Here is a 6,235-nt window from a genome sequence, read left to right as displayed (position 1 = left end):
TTGTGGTCATTGATTGCTCGCGACAAAACGAATCTGTCAAGAGTGCCACCGTGGATGTGCGAATAGAATTTGATTGTAAAGAAAATGTACCTGCAAATACTACCGCCTATTGTCTCATCTTGCATGATCGTGTAATCGAATACTGTCCATTGTCGAATGTAGTGCGCAAACTCATGTAAATTGCAATATCAGCAGATATCGCAACATACGCAGATATTACAATATAAGAGACACTGATGTACCGCGATAAGATACAGATTGCTCCGCAGTAGATATATCAATAAGAGATCTAGGCCGGGGATCTCAGGGGGGGTGAGGGGCGGGGGGGGGAAGGCGCCGGGGGGAAACAACTTGGCGGCGAGGGGTCAGCCGGGGGGGGGCAACTTGGCGGCGAGGGGTCAGCCGGGGGGGGGACAACTTGGTGGCGAGGGGTCAGCCGGGGGGGGGGACGACTCGTAGGCGAGGGGTCAGCCGGGGGGGACGACTCGTAGGCGAGGGGTCAGCCGGGGGGGGGGCAACTTGGTGGCGAGGGGTCAGCCGGGGGGGGGGGAAACTTGGTGGCGAGGGGTCAGCCGGGGGGGGACAACTTGGTGGCGAGGGGTCAGCCGGGGGGGGGCGGGGGGGACGACTTGGTGGCGAGGGGGAGCGGGGAGGGGGACGACGACTTGTTGGTGAGGGGGAGCGGGGGGGGGGGCGGCGAGCGTGTCGGGACATGTTTATTAAATATTAATATAAACATATCGTATTGACAAGAGGTACCGCCGAGGGGGGGGGGGTAGGTGTCCACTTCTACGCCAAAGGTGGTCCGCGGGGGGGGGTGTCGTCACTTTATCGGCGCGGGGGTATTACAAAGGCGCCGTTCGGCTGCTGGAATTTTATCGGCGAATATAAACAAAACATGCGAATTAGACACTTGACTCCGCAATGATCTCACCCTTCTAGAACATGCGAGCCGCCATTCGGTTACGGCGTCTCACTACAAAAGCGAGCGTCGATGGTCCGACGACGGTTTTGAAGATAAAATAACTGAGGTAAACAATTGATAAAATGTGTCACCGATGACGATTTAACCGTTGCGGAGTCCTCTTCATGTTTTTTTTCTAGGAAGAGCCGCTGCCGATTACGATTTAACCGTCGCGGCGGTATTCGGTTATGGCGCGGCATATTACAAAAAGCGAGCGCCGATATCCGGCTGCTGGAATGTATAAACAAAATATGTCTAACGATAATTATACGAACGCATAGCATCCGTTGTCGCCAGGATGATTATGGATCCACATCTTGTGGATCAGTCTTCGGCTAGTTTTCGCGACGCGAACGTTCATATTCGAGGGTGAAGTTTTTTGTGTCAAGTATTCAATACAGAAGAATATTTTTCACGATGAAGGAGATGACAACAATTCCGATATGGATCGTACGACGTAATGACCATTCAATTTTGCACAGATTGTCGTAATACTCCATTGTTTCAAATATATCCATGCACAAACACGCGAGGGAAAGAGAACGCGAACGGGGGAAAGATAACGGGGGCCGGGAGCGAGAAACCGCGCGCGAAGGAGAGATAACGCGAGCGTGCCGTGTGACGTCACGCGGACTCCGCGGCGCGGCGAAACGCGAACGCGGGTCCCCTCGCCCCGCGGCGCCCGAAAACGCGAACGCTCCGCGGCGCGCCGAAAACGCGGATCCTCCCTCGCCCCGCGGCGCGGCGGAAACACAGTCGCCCCGCGGCGCCGGAAAACACGGCGCGGCGAAAACGCGGTTCCCCCTTCCCCTCCCCCGCGACGCCTGAAAAACGCGGTTCCCCCCTCCCCTTTCCCGCGGCGCCCAAGAACGCGGTTCCCCCCTCCCCCTTCCCCGCGACGCCGAAACATGCGGGTCCCCCCTCCCCACCCCTGCGGCGCCGAAACACGCGGTTCCCCCCTCCCCCGCGGTCCCCCGCCCGCGGTTCCACCCCCCGCCCCTCACCCCTCCTCGCCCTCGGTATGTGGTCTGGAACCGGCCTACCTTACCTACTGCGGTTTCAAAACCATTTTCTTATACGGGTATAATTTTAATGTGCTATTCTCTATGCGTATTGAGCTCGATTCGTAACTATATGACGCTCGATGTTTCTTTATAAAATCTACGCCTAGTATTCCGTCGTATTCTATCGGAAAATCATCCTTGACGACATATATCGTGTGCTTGATCTTTCTATCTTTCAAGTCAATAGTTGCTGTAAATTTTCCAATCGTATGGGCTTTATGACCTGTTACTCCTGTAAGGGCCATTTTATCCTCTTCTATCATTGTTTTGCCTTTCAAATGTTTTACTTTTATTATTGATACGGCCGCTCCGGTATCAAACAGTAAATTTAGTTTTTCGCGCTTCGTTTCTCGCATGGGCAGAGTGATTAAGTCCAGCCCTGCATGCTTTCGCGGCTTGTTCGTCATGTGTGACACCTGATACTTTAACGCTGGTTGGCGCTGCTTTGTGTCCTCTTTGTCTTCCTCATCGCTATTCGCGGCTGAATTACTGTCCTTTTTTCTCGGGCTATTTGTTTTTGGATAAAAATTTTTATTTCGTCCTCGCGGATTATTAGGCTTGTTGTGATTCGTCCTTTCTTTATTTGGTCGACCATTTAACAGCCAACATTCTTCGCGCATGTGTCCTGCTTTCTTGCAATAATTGCAGACTTTATCTATCGCGTTTACGCGGGGTGTCCTATTGGGTTTCGGTAAGGAGAAACGGTTCGCATATCTATTGGTACGACATTCCCTTCCGAGGTGCCCGTATTTTCCGCATTTTTGGCATTGTAATATTGATCGGTTATCGCGCGGTTGCGGCGAGTACGCATAATTATTTTTGGGACGCGGCGGAAATCCACTCGGCCCGTTTACTTTTTCTTCGGCGCTCGCTCCGGCAATTGCTTCTTGCAATGTTGCGAAATGCTGAGCTCGAACAAGTAACTTGATCTCGTCTCTCAATCCTAATTGGAAATTCTGTAATGCCTGTTGTTGAATCGTTTCTAATATAGTTCGCTTGCTTTCTATGGTGTGAATTCTTCCCTCAATCATGGAGTCTTATAGCTCCATCGCTAGCTTATCAGCTCTTAATCCGAATGCTCTTGCATTTTCTCCGGGTTTTTGCTTGAGTGTATTAAACTCTAGTTGTAAGTGTGTTGTGCTTTTGCGGCTTAAATAGCAAACTTCTAATTCCTTCTTTAGTTGTGCGAAATCTCTTATCTCTCGCGTTTGAAAGTCTATCATCGCTCTTCCTTTTAGCTTTGTGCATAGCATTGCTTCTAGTAGCGTTCCTTCTTCCGTAGGATTTATGTTTTTTATTGCATATGACGCGGCGCTTAAGAATTCTTGTAATTTACTCGAGGCTCCGTCGAACTCGGGTATCATGTCTTGGGCCTCTTTTAAACGTAGATATCCGATTGCGCGTTCCGCTTGGTTCCGAATATCGTATGACGTTCTTCCGTACGTTACTTCGAACGGGAGGTTACTTGGCTCGCGTCTCGCGTGAAATTCGCGGCGTTCAGGATTCGCCGTTTCTAGTTGATTTACGCGATCTTGTAAGTTGCGGATTCCGTTTAATATCTCGTCGAGAATGGAATCTCTATCGTCCCGCGGCGGTCCGGCCCGTGCGGGCATCCGGTTACGGTGATTCGCCGGGGTGCCTCTTTGTGATAGCACTCGATTAAAACGGTTTATTTCTTCGTCTATTTCCTCTGGGGTTATCGGCGCGTTGTCATTTACGTTATTCGCGTCGTGGTTGCTATTTGTTGCTTCCGCCATCTCGATTACGTTTACGTGTCTCGGGGCAGAATAATACTCTTGCGGGTCAAATACGCTGCTGTCATACGAGGTCAATGAGAACTCTCGTCTGTGTATTCGCCTACTGATCGTACTGTCCGCGTCTTCAGATTGTGCGTGTGCGTGTGAGGGGTGGAGTCTATTTTCGTCGGGGCAGTTATTTTGTTCTATTACTTTCGCGTCTAAAATTATAACGGAATCGTCGAATTGGGATTCGCGTTTGATTACGCTGTTCGGGTGTAATTCCGGTTCTGATTCGCTTTCGCTTGAGTAGTACGCGTCTAAATTTCTACGCACAGTTTCGCGATGGTCGCTTACGACTTCTTCGGTCGTTTGCACGGGGCTTAACGGTCTATTTCTACGCGCTCGTCGTGACGTCTCGCTATGGAGCCACGATTGGTTTAATTCCGCAGGTGAATTTTCGTTTCCCGACATCTACGGTAATTGCGCTTTACATAATTTGCTTAGTCGACTTACATTACGGTCGCTAGTCGCATGTTGCTGGTCGGTGCTTGATCCGCCTTATCTGTCGGTAAGCCTCCGTTGAGGTAGGTCGGTGCCTTCTCGGGTTACGCTGCTCGCTTGTCCCTCGTCGGCCGCTACCGTGTTGTCCGCTGCTTTTGAATCTGGCTGCCGTGTCTCCGTTGAGGATGTTGCACTGCCTCATTGATTCACTTATTTTTTTGTTTCAGCTGCCGTTCCCGTCTTCCTGCCACTGGATCCCTCACGCTGCCACCATTTTGTTGTGCCCCTTTTTGGGACACTGGGATTCGATTCTTCTAATGAGGAGGCGGGAGACAGTGAATTAACGCTCTTGGGTGCAATAAACTCAACTTTACTGATTACTTTGTCTTTACAACTTATTTCGTACAAGATCCGTTCGTCGCTGCCCGACTCTAATTGCCCTCGCATCTCCTCTGGTCGCTTCCTTTTGAGTCTTCGTCCTGTCCTTCGATATCGCTGAGTTGCTCGATCGTATGTAGGCCGATCGCGCAACTTATCTCTTGCTGATTCGGCTTTGCGTAATTCTTTCGGGCTTTCGCGGTCGCGTTCCCTATATTGTTATTCTCGGTCTTTCTTAATACTATTCTTATTTTATTATTACATTAATTGGGGCCGCAACAACGCAATATTAAATCAGAAGTTTTCAGAAATAAAGGGCTTTTATTTAATTCCCGCTAAACATGTAACCTTCTTCTTGTAACATATATCACATTTCGACTGTAATTCAGCAAATCTGAAACGTTTTATATGTATAGGCAATAAAAGGTTTTGTAAACGTTTCAAATTACCCAGATAGCATTGAAAGATCTCAAGACTGTTATCTATTCTATACATCCGTACTTCCCTTATCGTATATTTCTAATATTCTAATGATTTGTAGTTTTAGTGTAAATTAATTATTAATTAAAAAATGTGATTACTCTGTTCTGGCTTTAGTTAAGTCTGCGTTTCACCGTTAGTAACGGCGTGTAGTTTTTTGGGACTAACAATAAGAATTGTGCATAAAATTTACGCAAATAATATTATTAGGCAGCCAAGATTCAGTCCTGATTTTAGAAGGCGTTTTCTGTAATTGATTGTAAAACTATTGACTTTGTTAATGTTGGTATGCTAAATAAAGTCTGCGTAATATATTTATGTAAATAATAACAATGAACATTACGCTATCAAAAGTGATTGTAAATATTTTTTGCATTATATCACGTATCCTCACATCGACCATTTTCAAGTATTTGAAGGTTTGTAATTGTAGAATTTATACTTTTCACGACGCATGCATTTTCACGTTGTTTCAACTCCTGTAATGTAACACGTAAATTGTGAATAAATTTTTTATTCACAAGTGTACAAAGAAAAAAATACATTTCTACTTTCTACACGAGAATATATGATTCTGATGTATGTCATTGTTAACTTTGAAATAAGTCCTGTATGTTGAACGTCTCAGATTTTTATAAAACGATTATTATTTTCGTCTGTATGCTCGTTAGAGTCAGTAAATGTTTTTCGCAAAATTTCGATACATTACTTGTTCAAATCTTTAGAGTAATGAATAAAATGTTGCGGTCGAAACATGTTAAAATAATACAGTAACGTGGGAATTTTCTACAGTTACAAAAGTATCATACTTGCTACTTCATGTAAATCTTCACAATATTAACGTTCAGATTATTTTTGTCTTTTCAGAACCGCTTACCGTCCAAAAACATCAGCGAAAAAGCCATATTGATACAAAACCACATCGAGCGAAAAAAATCTGAAGAGTATATAGAAAACCTAAGCTTATTAATGAAGAGAAAACAAAGAAAGAAGTTTCAGCTACTTTGCAAGATATCCACAATACTATAAATTATGAAAATTTGACATATAATTCTGGCGTGTTCTGGGAAAAATGAACATTTGTTTGCAAAAATCAGTCTACTTAAAAA

At 46.2% G+C, this 6,235-nt stretch overlaps 1 pseudogene; it reads right to left on the bottom strand.

Annotated features, from left to right (window-relative positions):
- Nucleotides 1-2,012: 2,012 nt before the first annotated feature.
- On the bottom strand, nucleotides 2,013-4,285 carry LOC143907690 (uncharacterized; annotated as a pseudogene).
- Nucleotides 4,286-6,235: the final 1,950 nt, after the last annotated feature.

The sequence above is a fragment of the Temnothorax americanus genome, unplaced genomic scaffold, assembly GCF_048541705.1.
Source record: "Temnothorax americanus isolate GAGA-0224 unplaced genomic scaffold, ASM4854170v1 Scaffold86, whole genome shotgun sequence".
NCBI classification, from domain to species: Eukaryota; Metazoa; Arthropoda; class Insecta; order Hymenoptera; family Formicidae; genus Temnothorax; species Temnothorax americanus.
Note: the sequence above shows the minus strand (reverse complement) of the source record. Positions and strands in the feature narration are given on the sequence as shown.